Below are 15981 nucleotides of genomic sequence, written 5' to 3' on the forward strand. Positions count from 1 at the left end.
GCGGGCGTTGATGTCGGCGAAACCGCAGCATCGAGCGCAGGGGCGAGACTGACTCGACAAGGTCGCGGGCGGCCTCTTATCTAAGGTGAGCCACTATCTCGAAGATTCGGCGGAGAAGGTTCGAGCGTAGCGCGCTCGGAGCGAGAATGAACACGCACTTTCTGGAACAACAAAAGCCGGGATGAACGATAGAAGTTACGTCTGGAACAAGAATAAACGAGAACTTTCTAGAGGTTCGTGATCGAGCGTTGCTTTCTCAGCCCTGCTCGCGGCAATATGATGTGAATTTCTTAAGGGCTACTGCTTTAGCTGGGAGTGACTTTCATTAGCATGATTACTCAGTAGCTAGGAACAACCCGTTGACTTGCAAGGGTACTGACGGGCTAGAATATGCTGAACTAAGAAAGGAGCTGGCTGATGTCACAGGCAAATACAAACTTGTAAGAAAATTAGCAGAAGGCTAAGGGAATATTAAAAACTAGAAGAAAAAAGTAAATACACTAAAGGAGGAACTCCAAAATCTCAAGGGTAGTATGAAGTATCTGAATGAAAATCAGCTCCGTGCACTTTCATGAAATAACACCAAGGCTGCGCATGGTCCGTGAACACTATCAAGCAAACCCTTCAAATGAAAGAGTCTTGTGGGTCATAAGGTTATAAAACACTGAGAACACTGGGCTACCCAGGGCTATCAAACAGAACCCTTGCTCGAAGGATGCAAGGCTTAAACTCCCTTCCTTACATTCTTTCGAAGGTATTCGATGTTTCACAAAGCAAGACGCTGGGAATGGAGGACATCGAAAAAAACCGAATGCTTTTTCCTGATGAAATGGACATCATGCAAGGTTATGAGTATGACCGTTCGGAAGACTCTCTTTTTGGTGGTGTGTCTCTGCCAGATCGACTTGGGGATGTTGCAAACCGTGCATTGTTTATAATGGGAGGCATGAATAGGCGCTGGAAGCTTGACTGGACGATCCGTTGATGGCTCTCTTTTGGAAGACTGTCTTTGAGCTTGTCCAGCTGTGCTTGGAAATCTCTCCGACGGTACTTCTGGTCATAAGTGGCGTGGGATGTGCCAGGAAGGTGATGTGGCGCAAGCTGGGATTTTCCAACCACAATAACGTCCAAACCGTTGCTTCAAACCCTCTCCCTCACTTGAACGGGATATAAATTTTCTTCATATCACATCCTGCCAATGTTTGAAAGAACATCCTGGGGCAATTTACCAGTTCAACTGTGTTCTTACTCAGTGATGAGGCCGTGGCAAAACACCAGCTGCCAACCAGTGAGGTCAAGTTTGATTATGTCGAAGCTGTACTTATGTCTAACACCTCTCATGAACTTAAGGTTCCACCCTAAGTCCCGGCAGCTCACACGAGCTCGGGCCGCTTTACGAAAATGAGGGTTGGTGTAGCTGTGAAATCGTTTCTGGAGTTACCTCCCGTAATTCACTACCTGATAGATCAAAGAATGCTGCCAAGGGAGGCGGAATCGACAGCTTGGTTCATAGAACCTGTTTCGAAGTGGTACAAGCTCATGTCAACGCGTCATCCCATGTTTCCGCTGAGTCACATGGATGAGTCCAAGTACCAAAGTGCTATCAAAACACTATTCCTTGCTGTTGAGATTCTTCAGACGATAAAGATGGGAACGAGCGCCCACTGGAAGCCCTCACAGGCGGGCCTGCTCATAGCAACTCGCGTCGTTTTAAAGCTGCAGGAAAGCCTCCTGGATGACCGAGGATACAGGTTTCTTCTTACGGGAAGATTCACCCAGGTTCACCTGAAAAACTTGTTCTCCGTCATCAGGCTCCGGAAGCCAGCACCAAGCGCTTAGCACACGACGTGGGCCCTAAAACTTGTGTGCGTGAGCCATATTCTACACACACCAAGCTCGTCAAGCTTTAACTAGACGACAGCGCTTACATTTCGCTCACGGCACGAAGCACACTATTCACGATGCTGACCCCCGTCAAGACCTGGAGAACCTTTTCGTAGAATCTTTCTCAATTAAAGAACAGGATATTTCGTACTACATGGAAGGGTTCATCGTGAATGGCATGATGGAGGGCATCGATGATTATCACACCTTTAAAGGCGCAGTGCTTGGTGGAAATGGCGGTCAGTTTGGTGCGCTGACATCGTGCAAAAATATGCGCATGGTGCCAGTCACCTTCCCTACCCTACTAACGGTGTTATGGAAGTGCTCCAAATGTTCAATAAGTATTTTAACAGCCTAGCAGCCTCAGACAGCCTCCCAAGCCTGAATTTATCAGTCAAATCGATCGCCATATTCTTGCTTTCCAAGTTTGCTGGCAATCGTCTAACCTGTGGCCAGCAGAAGGATAAGGCAAACAGGATGCTTATAGACAGTACTCCCGGCTGAGGCTTAAGATTTATCTGCGGCACAAGCACAAGGCAGCATGTGCTGGGCTTTCGAGAAAAACTTGTGTGCTGCAGTGGTATTAGCCTAAGGAAAGTTGGATAAACAGTGGGAGTTTTTTTTATCAATATGAGTAAAATCCAGAAACCGAAGCTAATGCAATCTTTACTTGAACTCCTATATCTGGGCATGTATTGTTTCCAAAAGCTAACAAGCTAAGAGCAGTGATCTTATGTGAGCTAAACCGCTAACAGACTGTGGTACAGGGCTTATAGCTAATCTAATAAGCAAAAAATCCCGATGATCTGTTTCCTTTCACATAGATTTGGCTTGTTTAGAAATAAAATTCCTCAGAATTTTACGGATTACGTAGGCAACAAAATTAGCAGCAGTGCTATGCAATGATAGCAATTTCGTGGCTCGAGTTATGGCCTTGGCGTCAGCTTCTAGACTGCTTGCTCAGCGCGTCGCCAATTGCAACTGCCTCATTATTTTTGATATTCTCCTTTTTTGTTAGAGGTCCAGCTTGACAACTGATTTGGCAGTGTAACGGAACTTGGTCAGAGTGCCTTAGGAGTAACTTTGCGGTAGGTCGCAAGCTACAGCACAATCCGGTCAGTGTTTTTCATGTGTGATGGCCGTGTTGCGGAGTTCTGCTCACATTCAACAATGGCCACAAAGTTTTAGTGCTCTGGAGATTCCAATTTTTTTTTGTACTACGTGTTCCGGTAATTTCATTTGTTTAGGTATGTTGCCAGTTTCCTTGTGAAATGTGTGTGTTTGATTTTTTTTTTAAATATTATGTGGATTCTATTTCTGCGATTTTCTATACAGGCATTTATGTGTCCTTTTATTGTTTTTTCTTTCTTTACAGCCCCGATGTTTTTTTTACAGCTACATATTTAGGTAAGTTGCTTAGTTTAGGTGTGGTTCACTTTCCATGTGGATAGTGCGTTTAATTGTTTGTTTAATTGTGTGTGATTAATTCTTTTTGGATTTTGCGCTTTTTATTCATTAGTTTTCCTATACTGGCATCTACGAGTTTGTTGTATATATCAATCTCATCTGTCAAATAAATTCCAGTAGTGCTTGAGATCTATGCGTTCTCCGCTTCTTTTATTTGCACTTTCTTAGACTCGCGTCTTCATCGACAAATCCTACCCATGTCTAAACAGTACTCTAAATTTTAGTTAGTGCCGATGTCTTTGCCTTCAAAATGTCAAGTAAACAATAGTGTTGCAATGAATCCTGTACTGAGTGCACTACATACCGATCTCCATACTCTTTACTTCAAATTTGCTTTGTAAGACGTTTGCATGTTTAAATATTTCTTCAATACCACACTGCAGCAGGCGCTGATACTCTGTGTTGAGAATTACCTTCCATATGAAAACAAGGGAGCACGTATGTTAAATGTAATGTTTTTTTTTCATTTTAGTCCTCAGTACTGTAAACTTACATAATCTAATATGTTACTAACCTAAATATATTTGTAAACTAAACGTACACCTATTGATTTCTGTCTCTGCATCAGTGCGTTTCCTCCTCCTTCGCTCATCCTCCTCCCCTCTTCCTCCTTTTCCTCCTCTCTTACTCAACTCTCTTCCTCCTCCCCTCTTCCTCCTGCTCTCTTCCTTCTCCTCCTGCTGTCCTCCTCCTCCTCCTCCCCTCCTCCTGACCTCAACACCAGTTCCGTTTCCCCGCTAGATTTAGCGGGAAAATTTACGTCATTTACGGGGTAAATGACGTCACATAACTTCGTGTCACGTATCCCATGAACACATTCAGTTTCTCCGATATATTTAGCGGGGAAATGGACGTCGCGTGACCTCAACACCAATTCAATTTCCCTCTGCTGGATAAGGAAGGACCAGCCATCATCTTCGGCATGAAACATTTCCACCAGCACGTCGCAGGGCGTCAACTGACCGTGTACGCCGATCACAAGCCACTTCTGGAAATAATGAGCCAAGGTCGACGGATTCCGGTAGTGCTGTCACCACGCATGACCCGATGGTGCCTTCCACTTGGCTGCTACGACTGCGAGTTGCGTTACCGACAAGGCAAGGCGCACCAGAACGCGGACGCACTAAGCCGTCTACCACTGCCAAATATGAAGGACGAAGCCGCACCACCAGGAGATCTGCTCATGCTCGAAGCAATGGAGTGCCCACCCTTGACGGGTCAACGCATCGCGCGTCTAACCAAGAAAGACTCCGTTTTGTCAAAAGTCTACCAAGGACCCCAGGACGGAACCACAACAAACTGGACAGGAGACGAGTTCGCACTGTACAAGCGCAGAGAACTCGAGTTGACAGCACACAACGGCAGTGTGACTTGGGGGCAGGTGTTGTTCTACCAAAAGCAGCACGCGAGCAAGCCTTCAAAATGCTGCACGCCAGCCACCCGGATATTGTGGTCATGAAATGCCGGCGTATTCTCAGTGTCTAGCGAGCTCAGGCTGCTCGGAGCCATTTCTGGTGGCCGAGGCTTGACGCAGACATCGAAGCCACATCAGCTGCGTGTGAGACGTGCCAACAACATCATCGGGCCAAGTCTACGGTACCAATGCCAGGCTGGTCACCTTCCACTCGACCCTGGGAGATGATTCACATCGACTTCGCCGGACCGATCGACGGGATATCGTACCTTATCGTCGGCGACGCTTACTCAAAGTGGTTCGAGGTGAAGCCGATGCACTCCACGACGTCTACACGCATCATCGACGCCCTTCGCTCTATTTTTGCAACTTTTGGAGTACCGAGAATCTTTTTTGTCCGACAACGCACCAAATTTCGTGTCGAACGAAATGGACGAGTTCTTGACGAGAAACGGCATCGAACACTACACCAGCGCCCCATATCATCCGGCCACAAACGGGCAAGCGGAGCGAATGGTGGGCGAAACAAAAAAGGCCCTCCTGAAACTCAAGGAAGGAACAATCCAGTGCAGGATTGCCAGGTTCTTGTTCAGGCATCATACGACGGTTTTAACTTCCACGGGGAAAACACCCGCCGAAGCAATGTTCGGCCGACGGATTGCCACACTTCTCGATCGCATGAAGCAAAGCTCGTCGTCAAGCGAAGACCGAGAAGTTCCGACGGACGGAGTAATGGCAGTTTATTCCGCAGGTCAAACCGTCTACGTGAAAAATTTCGGTGGAAAACTAGCATGGGTTACCGTGGTAATCATGAAACCGCTAGGAATTCGATCATTTCAAACAAAAACGGAGGACGAAATACCTCAACTTCGACACGTTGATCATATTCGCCCCCAGTAGATCACACTTGGATACTCTAGAGGCCAGAGATAGAGCTTCTCCATTCTTAATCTACCCAACCACGGAGGACCTAGATGAGTCGCAAATGACACAGCCCGAGGACAGATTCTCCGGGGACAATAATGCTGACGTCCAGGACAGAGGCACCGTGGAGAATAATGCTGACGCCCAGGACAGAGACATCGTGGACAACAACGCGGACGTCCAGGCAGACCCCGGTTCAAGGACTACCCGGGAGGGGGGGGGGGGGGGGGGGGGTCGCAGGATCAAGCAGCCAGCACACTTTAAAGACTATGTACTGGACGTTAATAGAGAAGGGGGATATGATATATATCGCGGTCAAGCGAGACGAAGGCGAGGCTCAAGAAGAGCACGCGCACCCACGATAGCGGTCAGACACTGATTCCAAAACGCCATGAGCAAAGGCTAGCTTCTTTCCGACTTGAACTGTACATATACTGTAAATAAACGCGGATTTAACAAAAAAAGATGCATTAGTATGTTTTTGGCCAACGCAATGATTATGCTGATTTCGGCTTTTAGGACCGAAGTACCTTCTGGTAGCGTTTCGAACTTTTTTTTGTTTCTTGTACGGTCCGTTCCAAACTGCTGCTGCGTCTACTCCGGCCTTTCTTGCGTCACTGTAGCGTGCCTTTTCGCCCATTGCGCGTTTTTGCACCAAACTGGTGGCAATCCGGCTCCCCTTGCTTTACTTCCTGATCAAAGCGCTTCGAGGAGTGACCATTGTTATGTGGTTGCTTCGTCTTGCCACGATGGGAAGTGCACTTTCTATGACTTCTTGATCATGGTGTCGTACCTCCCATCTTTTAAGAGCTTGTTCCCATGCCTGGTGCGCTCTAATTTCTGGAATTGGGTGATGTTCTGTGTTCCGGCCCCAGGGGGCAGTATGCACCATTCTTCAAACATTGAAAGGAAATGGTTCCAGATGAAAACACTTTGCTATCAGTAAGAGGGCTTGTTTAAATTCCGTCTTCAACTTCGAAGCTTTTCTCTCGGGTGCTGCATATGCAAAACTTGATAAAATAAATATATTTTCGATACCGGTTTTATAACGCTGAAGACTCAATTCTAAATGTAAATCAATATTTGCATGTTATGTATTTTGCTATATTTTACTTTCTTAAGATTACGCAATAGGTCTTTTTATCTTATCGATGTATAGATTAGGCTGTATGCAGGGGCTCCGGAAGTATATCTGATGTGTTGGGGCGACGTGTGGGGGCTCATGTCGCACCCTGTAGTTCATCTCTCTCTATATATATACATATATATCTGCGACCACTGACGAAGCGCAATGCAGGAAAATGAAGGCTGCTGTCTGATAGAATCTTCGGAGGTTTACTAGTGAGAACGCACATATTAGACAAACAATGAATGACAACCTCAAACACACTGGTTAACAAGGCTTCCAAAGAAAGAATACATGTCACCACCTACTGATACATGCATACATATATACAGACATACAATACATACACACATATAAAACATATTAAACACGATGCACAAAATTAAAAACCTGCTTTTTTCCTTCTGCTTCGGGTCACAGCGCAGCGGAGGCTCCAATGTGGTATAACCTGGTGTTGGCACTTTCCGCACATGGTTTTTCTTTCGCGTCGGATTAGCCTGTGGCGCCTCGTCGACTATGGCGTGCAGCTTCAACATGCAACAGCCTCACGGATGGTGGGAGGGGAGGGGGCGGTCGGAACAGTTTTGAGTGGGGGGGCGTGCCCCCACTGGGCTAAAACCCGGCGGGGGCGACTGCCCCCACTGCCCCCCCCCCCCCCCCACACACACACACTGGTGGTATGGTCTCACTTCCAAAATATTCCAGGCAGCCTTCGGCAGCCATCACTTTACAATAGTAAGGGGTGCTTAAGGAAAAAAAAAGAACTGTGATTTTTGCTTCGCGTGAATGAACTACGTACCGCCGAACGCTCCATCCCTACGCACTACGTAGTGCTACCCGCTGGGACAATATGCAAACTTTAAGGAGAAACCGTTATCTTGTTGGGTGGTTTCATTGTACTCAAACAATTTTTTTTGAGAGGGGGGGTGGGGGTTAGGGTTTTTTGAACACAATTATATGTGGTAGCTTTGCTATTCTGATTAACAAAATGGCCCTTAGAAACTTATAATTAAGCTGTTCAATAAAAACATACGTGAAGTGACAAGGAGTGAAACACGTAAAAAAAGCCATCTGAATATCTGTCGAGTGCGTATATTTATTATGAATTACATAGGATACTAATGCCATTAATATATTTTTGCGTGAAAGGCCAAATCGCGGACCGTTTTCAAAACAATTTTGAACCAGATGTTTTCTGTAACGTTTTTTTTATAAAACATGTAAACTTCCTATTTCGACCAATTTTGCTTGCAATTCGGGTTGCAGTAGGAGGCTGGCCGTTAACACCAGCGACATAAAAATACTATTAATGCGTAGCTATTAGCATCAGCCATCTAGTGATGCACCTTAGGTGTAGGTGATATTTACATAGAAGTTTTTATTTGTCTCAAAACTCATTTGAAACCTTAAATTTTCATATATTTGAACTAGGTTTTTGCAAAAAAGGTATTTTATTGTCTTGTTCACACTTGTTTTATAGGTTTCCACTAATACGGGTAAGAACTGGGCAAACTTAATTGTTGACATTTTTTTGCTTGTATTTTCAGGACAACTAGCTAAATACATCCATATTAAGCCACTTCTGAAATTGTGGTTCCAATATGTTTGTTTCACCACAACGTCAGCGGAGCCCTCAAGAATGTTTCAACTCAAACGAAAGTTATAAAATAGCGCCCCTGTCTCCATTCATGACCCCTAACGGTTCAGACAGTCATACAAGCTCTTCTACACATGTGGATTTTGCGATAAGGAGTGCCAGGAACTGTCACCACGGATAGAGGCCGACAATTTGAATCTGCACTCTTCAATCAGTTCACATTTCGCCTCTGTATCAGCAGGGTCAAATATACAAAAAGCAAAACAATTTTTTTGTCCACCTATCATTTTTATTTATTTATTATTTTCTCGACACTCAAGTCTGCATTGTTGACGTAGGTCGTTTCCCGGTCTGCGTCGCGCCTCAGTGTGGCAATTTACTTCCGTAAAACCACCCCTTTTGTTTGAGGATTTTTTGGGGGGAAACTCTAGGAAGCAAAAGGCGCCTTTGAGAAAGCGAAAGGAAAACCTTCATTGTACGAACTTTGGGCTGAAATATGAGTCACAATCGGCAAAAAGCGATGTTTTTACAAATTCAGACAAAGTCACTGTAGTTAATTGGAGCTAGCAACAGAATCTGGTTGCTCGAAAGATTGATCACGTTTACTCGTGCCACGCCCACGCCACTTCATACCGGAAAAGTCGAAAAATGACGGAATGTCAAAAATTTATTTCAGATAACGAGTACAAGATACTCCGAAATGTAATTAAAATAGAGTATCAAATGCTCTAGATCAAAAGTATTTGCAAGATACCAAGATACTTCAAAGAGAATTTGAAATACAGTATCTTGAGTAGAGTATTTGAAATAGGCACAAGTCTATATCTACCAGACATTAAACAAAATTATGGTTACGATGCAATTTAAAACAGACGCGGATTGAAAACTATTAGAGATCTAAAAATATGGATGGACATAATTAGGTGAAAAAAAATTTAAGTCAGTTTCCGCAAAGCTCGCTGCGCTAAAATAACACAGAAGGCCGCTGGCGCTAAGATGCGCTCCAATATGTAACCTAAACCTAGAAACACGTCCAGATTAAGGTTTTTTGGAAAAAAAGGCGGGGGGGGGGGGGGGGGGCGGCGTAAAATACTTTACGTGCGTTATTTCTTTCTAAAATTAGTTGATTTAGTGAATTTAGTTATACTTAATAAAGTTTCGTATGAAAATCGTCTTTTTTACCTAATTAAAATTGAATCAGCAAGTTTTAAGCGGTTATTTGGCTAATTCATATTATCATGTTTTTTTTTTTTTTTTTTTTTTTTGCAATTCCTGGCGTCCGTTTTGGCTAAAAATAATTCCCGTAAAGGAACCTTATTTTTGGACTTTTAGCAATTTTTCGAGTCTTCGCTTTTTTATAGCGAAAGGAAATAGAGATATAGGCGTCCTTTCTAATACGGGTGCTTGAACCCTTCATCGTCTATGTCCTTTACAGCTGCTCGACAGTCTGATTTATGAACATAATGAGAGCGCGAATTTCATCATCGTGTGCTTAAGAAACGAAATATTAATAATGGCCAGAGTGGATATAAAAGTGTTCTACCTCAATTTAAAGAAAGCAAAGATGGTCTCGTCCCTGAGGGGAAAAAAGAAACCTAAAGAAAGTGCAAGCAGCAGAAAACTTCCTAAGATCTCGTATTATGGGCGGGCGATTCATTTTTGCAGAGCGATATATTTCGGTACGATTCGGGCGCCGAGGCGCCCGGGAGCACATTTTTCGCCGGAACGTGGGCATTCGTTTTTTCTTTTGCAGGACGCTCTGTCTTCCCTCTCCTTTTTGTCCCGGAACAGTTTATTTGTTAGACTGCGGTATGCTCTGGAAAAGACGGTACACCGTTTATTTCTTTTCATTTTACTCAGCTATTATTTGTTCTTTCGGTGTTGTTTATTTTACATAATTTATTCGTTTTTCAGCTGACGTTTGTCGTCTCCGTTTTGGGCCGTGTGCCTTTTTCATTTCGAGGACATATTTGTTTTTAAGGGCCTTCCTTTTTAATAAAGAAAACTGATAGTAAAAAGAGTAAGAAAAAGTGATTAAAAGGCTATGGAAAGAAAAGAAAGCAAAAGAGTAGAACACGGCGGGATATGCATGCACGCCACTATAGTGGCATATGCACGCCACTATAGAGTGTACTACAAAGTACGAGTGTAACGAGATAGAGGCTCCGCTCATGCTTTCAGTTGCACCTCAAAACACGAAAAGCGATCAGGTGAAACCAAGCCACTTCGATCGCAGCGCCACCTTCGCTGCGTGCGATCGAGCAACGACACAGGTCAAGGTCCTATGGGCATATAGCCCCTGAGGGGCTATATTGCATTTTTTATGATTGTGACATCAGAGGTAGCGTCAAAGCACCACGACGCGACGACGTGACGTTACGACGACGCTACGACGTCATCGTTGACTACGACATTACGCAACGCCAATAGGCTGTCGTAAGGCCGTCGTGACGTCACGTCGCGTCGAGGGCGACGCCGTTTCGCGACATCAAGTCGCCGTTGTAACGCAGTCGTGACATCGCGTTGAGGACAACGCCGTTACGCGACAACAAGTGGCCGTTGTAACGCAGTCGTGACACCGCGTTGAGGACAACGCCGTTACGCGACATCAAGTCGCCGTTATAACGCAGTCGTGACATCGCGTTGAGGACAACGCCGTTACGCGACATCAAGTAGCCGTTCTAACGCAGTCGTGACATCGCGTTGAGGACAACGCCGTTACGCGACATCAAGTAGCCGTTCTAACGCAGTCGTGACATCGCGTTGAGGACATCGCCGTTACGCGACATCAAGTCGCCGCTGTAACGCAGTCGTGACATCGCGTTGAGGACAACGCCGTTACGCGACAACAAGTCGCCGTTGTAACGCAGTCGTGACACCGCGTTGGGGACAACGCCGTTACGCGACATCAAGTCGCCGTTGTAACGCAGTCGTGACATCGCGTTGAGGACAACGCCGTTACGCGACAACAAGTCGCCGTTGTAACGCAGTCGTGACACCGCGTTGAGGACAACGCCGTTACGCGACATCAAGTCGCCGTTGTAACGCAGTCGTGACATCGCGTTGAGGACAACGCCGTTACGCGACATCAAGTAGCCGTTCTAACGCAGTCGTGACATCGCGTTGACGACAACGCCGTTACGCGACATCAAGTAGCCGTTCTAACGCAGTCGTGACATCGCGTTGAGGACATCGCCGTTACGCGACATCAAGTCGCCGTTGTAACGCAGTCGTAACATGGCGTTGAGGACAACGCCGTTACGCGACAACAAGTCGCCGTTGTAACGCAGTCGTGACATCGCGTTGAGGACAACGCCGTTACGCGACAACAAGTCGCCGTTGTAACGCAGTCGGGAGATCGCGTTGAGGACAACGCCGTTACGCGACATCAAGTCGCCGTTGTAACGCAGTCGTGACATCGCGTTGAGGACAACGCCTTTACGCGACATCAAGTAGCCGTCGTAACGCAGTCGTGACATCGCGTTGAGAACAACGCCGTTACGCGACATCAAGTCGCCGTTGTAACGCAGTCGTGACATCGCGTTGAGGACAACGCCGTTACGCGACAACAAGTCGCCGTTGTAACGCAGTCGGGAGATCGCGTTGAGGACAACGCCGTTACGCGACATCAAGTCGCCGTTGTAACGCAGTCGTGACATCGCGTTGAGGACAACGCCTTTACGCGACATCAAGTAGCCGTCGTAACGCAGTCGTGACATCGCGTTGAGAACAACGCCGTTACGCGACATCAAGTCGCCGTTGTAACGCAGTCGTGACATCGCGTTGAGGACAACGCCTTTACGCGACATCAAGTAGCCGTCGTAACGCAGTCGTGACATCGCGTTAAGGACAACGCCGTTACGCGACATCAAGTCGCCGTTGTAACGCAGTCGTGACATCGCGTTGTGGACAACGCCGTTACGCGACATCAAGTAGCCGTTCTAACGCAGTCGTGACATCGCGTTGAGGACATCGCCGTTACGCGACATCAAGTCGCCGTTGTAACGCAGTCGTGACATCGCGTTGAGGACAACGCCGTTACGCGACAACAAGTCGCCGTTGTAACGCAGTCGTGACACCGCGTTGAGGACAACGCCGTTACGCGACATCAAGTCGCCGTTGTAACGCAGTCGTGACATCGCGTTGAGGACAACGCCGTTACGCGACATCAAGTAGCCGTTCTAACGCAGTCGTGACATCGCGTTGAGGACAACGCCGTTACGCGACATCAAGTCGCCGTTGTAACGCAGTCGTGACATCGCGTTGAGGACAACGCCGTTACGCGACATCAAGTAGCCGTTCTAACGCAGTCGTGACATCGCGTTGAGGACAACGCCGTTACGCGACATCAAGTCGCCGTTGTAACGCAGTCGTGACATCGCGTTGAGGACAACGCCGTTACGCGACAACAAGTCGCCGTTGTAACGCAGTCGTGACACCGCGTTGAGGACAACGCCGTTACGCGACATCAAGTCGCCGTTGTAACGCAGTCGTGACATCGCGTTGAGGACAACGCCGTTACGCGACATCAAGTAGCCGTTCTAACGCAGTCGTGACATCGCGTTGAGGACAACGCCGTTACGCGACATCAAGTCGCCGTTGTAACGCAGTCGTGACATCGCGTTGAGGACAACGCCGTTACGCGACATCAAGTCGCCGTTGTAACGCAGTCGTGACATCGCGTTGAGGACAACGCCGTTACGCGACATCAAGTAGCCGTTCTAACGCAGTCGTGACATCGCGTTGAGGACATCGCCGTTACGCGACATCAAGTCGCCGTTGTAACGCAGTCGTGACATCGCGTTGAGGACAACGCCGTTACGCGACAACAAGTCGCCGTTGTAACGCAGTCGTGACACCGCGTTGAGGACAACGCCGTTACGCGACATCAAGTAGCCGTTCTAACGCAGTCGTGACACCGCGTTGAGGACAACGCCGTTACGCGACATCAAGTCGCCGTTGTAACGCAGTCGTGACATCGCGTTGAGGAGAACGCCGTTACGCGACATCAAGTAGCCGTTCTAACGCAGTCGTGACATCGCGTTGAGGACATCGCCGTTACGCGACATCAAATCGCCGTTGTAACGCAGTCGTGACATCGCGTTGAGGACAACGCCGTTACGCGACAACAAGTCGCCGTTGTAACGCAGTCGTGACACCGCGTTGAGGACAACGCCGTTACGCGACATCAAGTCGCCGTTGTAACGCAGTCGTGACATCGCGTTGAGGACAACGCCGTTACGCGACATCAAGTAGCCGTTCTAACGCAGTCGTGACACCGCGTTGAGGACAACGCGGTTACGCGACATCAAGTCGCCGTTGTAACGCAGTCGTGACATCGCGTTGAGGACAACGCCGTTACGCGACATCAAGTAGCCGTTCTAACGCAGTCGTGACATCGCGTTGAGGACATCGCCGTTACGCGACATCAAGTCGCCGTTGTAACGCAGTCGTGACATCGCGTTGAGGACAACGCCGTTACGCGACAACAAGTCGCCGTTGTAACGCAGTCGTGACACCGCGTTGAGGACAACGCCGTTACGCGACATCAAGTAGCCGTTCTAACGCAGTCGTGACACCGCGTTGAGGACAACGCCGTTACGCGACATCAAGTCGCCGTTCTAACGCAGTCGTGACATCGCGTTGAGGACAACGCCGTTACGCGACATCAAGTCGCCGTTGTAACGCAGTCGTGACATCGCGTTGAGGACAACGCCGTTACGCGACATCAAGTCGCCGTTGTAACGCAGTCGTGACATCGCGTTGAGGACAACGCCGTTACGCGACATCAAGTAGCCGTTCTAACGCAGTCGTGACATCGCGTTGAGGACATCGCCGTTACGCGACATCAAGTCGCCGTTGTAACGCAGTCGTGACATCGCGTTGAGGACAACGCCGTTACGCGACAACAAGTCGCCGTTGTAACGCAGTCGTGACACCGCGTTGAGGACAACGCCGTTACGCGACATCAAGTAGCCGTTCTAACGCAGTCGTGACACCGCGTTGAGGACAACGCCGTTACGCGACATCAAGTCGCCGTTGTAACGCAGTCGTGACATCGCGTTGAGGAGAACGCCGTTACGCGACATCAAGTAGCCGTTCTAACGCAGTCGTGACATCGCGTTGAGGACATCGCCGTTACGCGACATCAAATCGCCGTTGTAACGCAGTCGTGACATCGCGTTGAGGACAACGCCGTTACGCGACAACAAGTCGCCGTTGTAACGCAGTCGTGACACCGCGTTGAGGACAACGCCGTTACGCGACATCAAGTCGCCGTTGTAACGCAGTCGTGACATCGCGTTGAGGACAACGCCGTTACGCGACATCAAGTAGCCGTTCTAACGCAGTCGTGACACCGCGTTGAGGACAACGCGGTTACGCGACATCAAGTCGCCGTTGTAACGCAGTCGTGACATCGCGTTGAGGACAACGCCGTTACGCGACATCAAGTAGCCGTTCTAACGCAGTCGTGACATCGCGTTGAGGACATCGCCGTTACGCGACATCAAGTCGCCGTTGTAACGCAGTCGTGACATCGCGTTGAGGACAACGCCGTTACGCGACAACAAGTCGCCGTTGTAACGCAGTCGTGACACCGCGTTGAGGACAACGCCGTTACGCGACATCAAGTAGCCGTTCTAACGCAGTCGTGACACCGCGTTGAGGACAACGCCGTTACGCGACATCAAGTCGCCGTTGTAACGCAGTCGTGACATCGCGTTGAGGACAACGCCGTTACGCGACATCAAGTAGCCGTTCTAACGCAGTCGTGACATCGCGTTGAGGACATCGCCGTTACGCGACATCAAGTCGCCGTTGTAACGCAGTCGTGACATCGCGTTGAGGACAACGCCGTTACGCGACAACAAGTCGCCGTTGTAACGCAGTCGTGACACCGCGTTGAGGACAACGCCGTTACGCGACATCAAGTCGCCGTTGTAACGCAGTCGTGACACCGCGTTGAGGACAACGCCGTTACGCGACATCAAGTCGCCGTTGTAACGCAGTCGTGACACCGCGTTGAGGACAACGCCGTTACGCGACATCAAGTAGCCGTTCTAACGCAGTCGTGACATCGCGTTCAGGACAACGCCGTTACGCGACATCAAGTAGCCGTTCTAACGCAGTCGTGACATCGCGTTGAGGACATCGCCGTTACGCGACATCAAGTCGCCGTTGTAACGCAGTCGTAACATGGCGTTGAGGACAACGCCGTTACGCGACAACAAGTCGCCGTTGTAACGCAGTCGTGACATCGCGTTGAGGACAACGCCGTTACGCGACAACAAGTCGCCGTTGTAACGCAGTCGGGAGATCGCGTTGAGGACAACGCCGTTACGCGACATCAAGTCGCCGTTGTAACGCAGTCGTGACATCGCGTTGAGGACAACGCCTTTACGCGACATCAAGTAGCCGTCGTAACGCAGTCGTGACATCGCGTTGAGAACAACGCCGTTACGCGACATCAAGTCGCCGTTGTAACGCTGTTGTGACACCACGTTGAGGAAAACGCCGTTACGCGACATCAAGTCGCCGTTGTAACGCAGTTGTGACACCGCGTTGAGG

Source organism: Ixodes scapularis, unplaced genomic scaffold (assembly GCF_016920785.2).
Source record: "Ixodes scapularis isolate PalLabHiFi unplaced genomic scaffold, ASM1692078v2 PGA_scaffold11__112_contigs__length_91849675, whole genome shotgun sequence".
NCBI lineage: Eukaryota > Metazoa > Arthropoda > Arachnida > Ixodida > Ixodidae > Ixodes > Ixodes scapularis.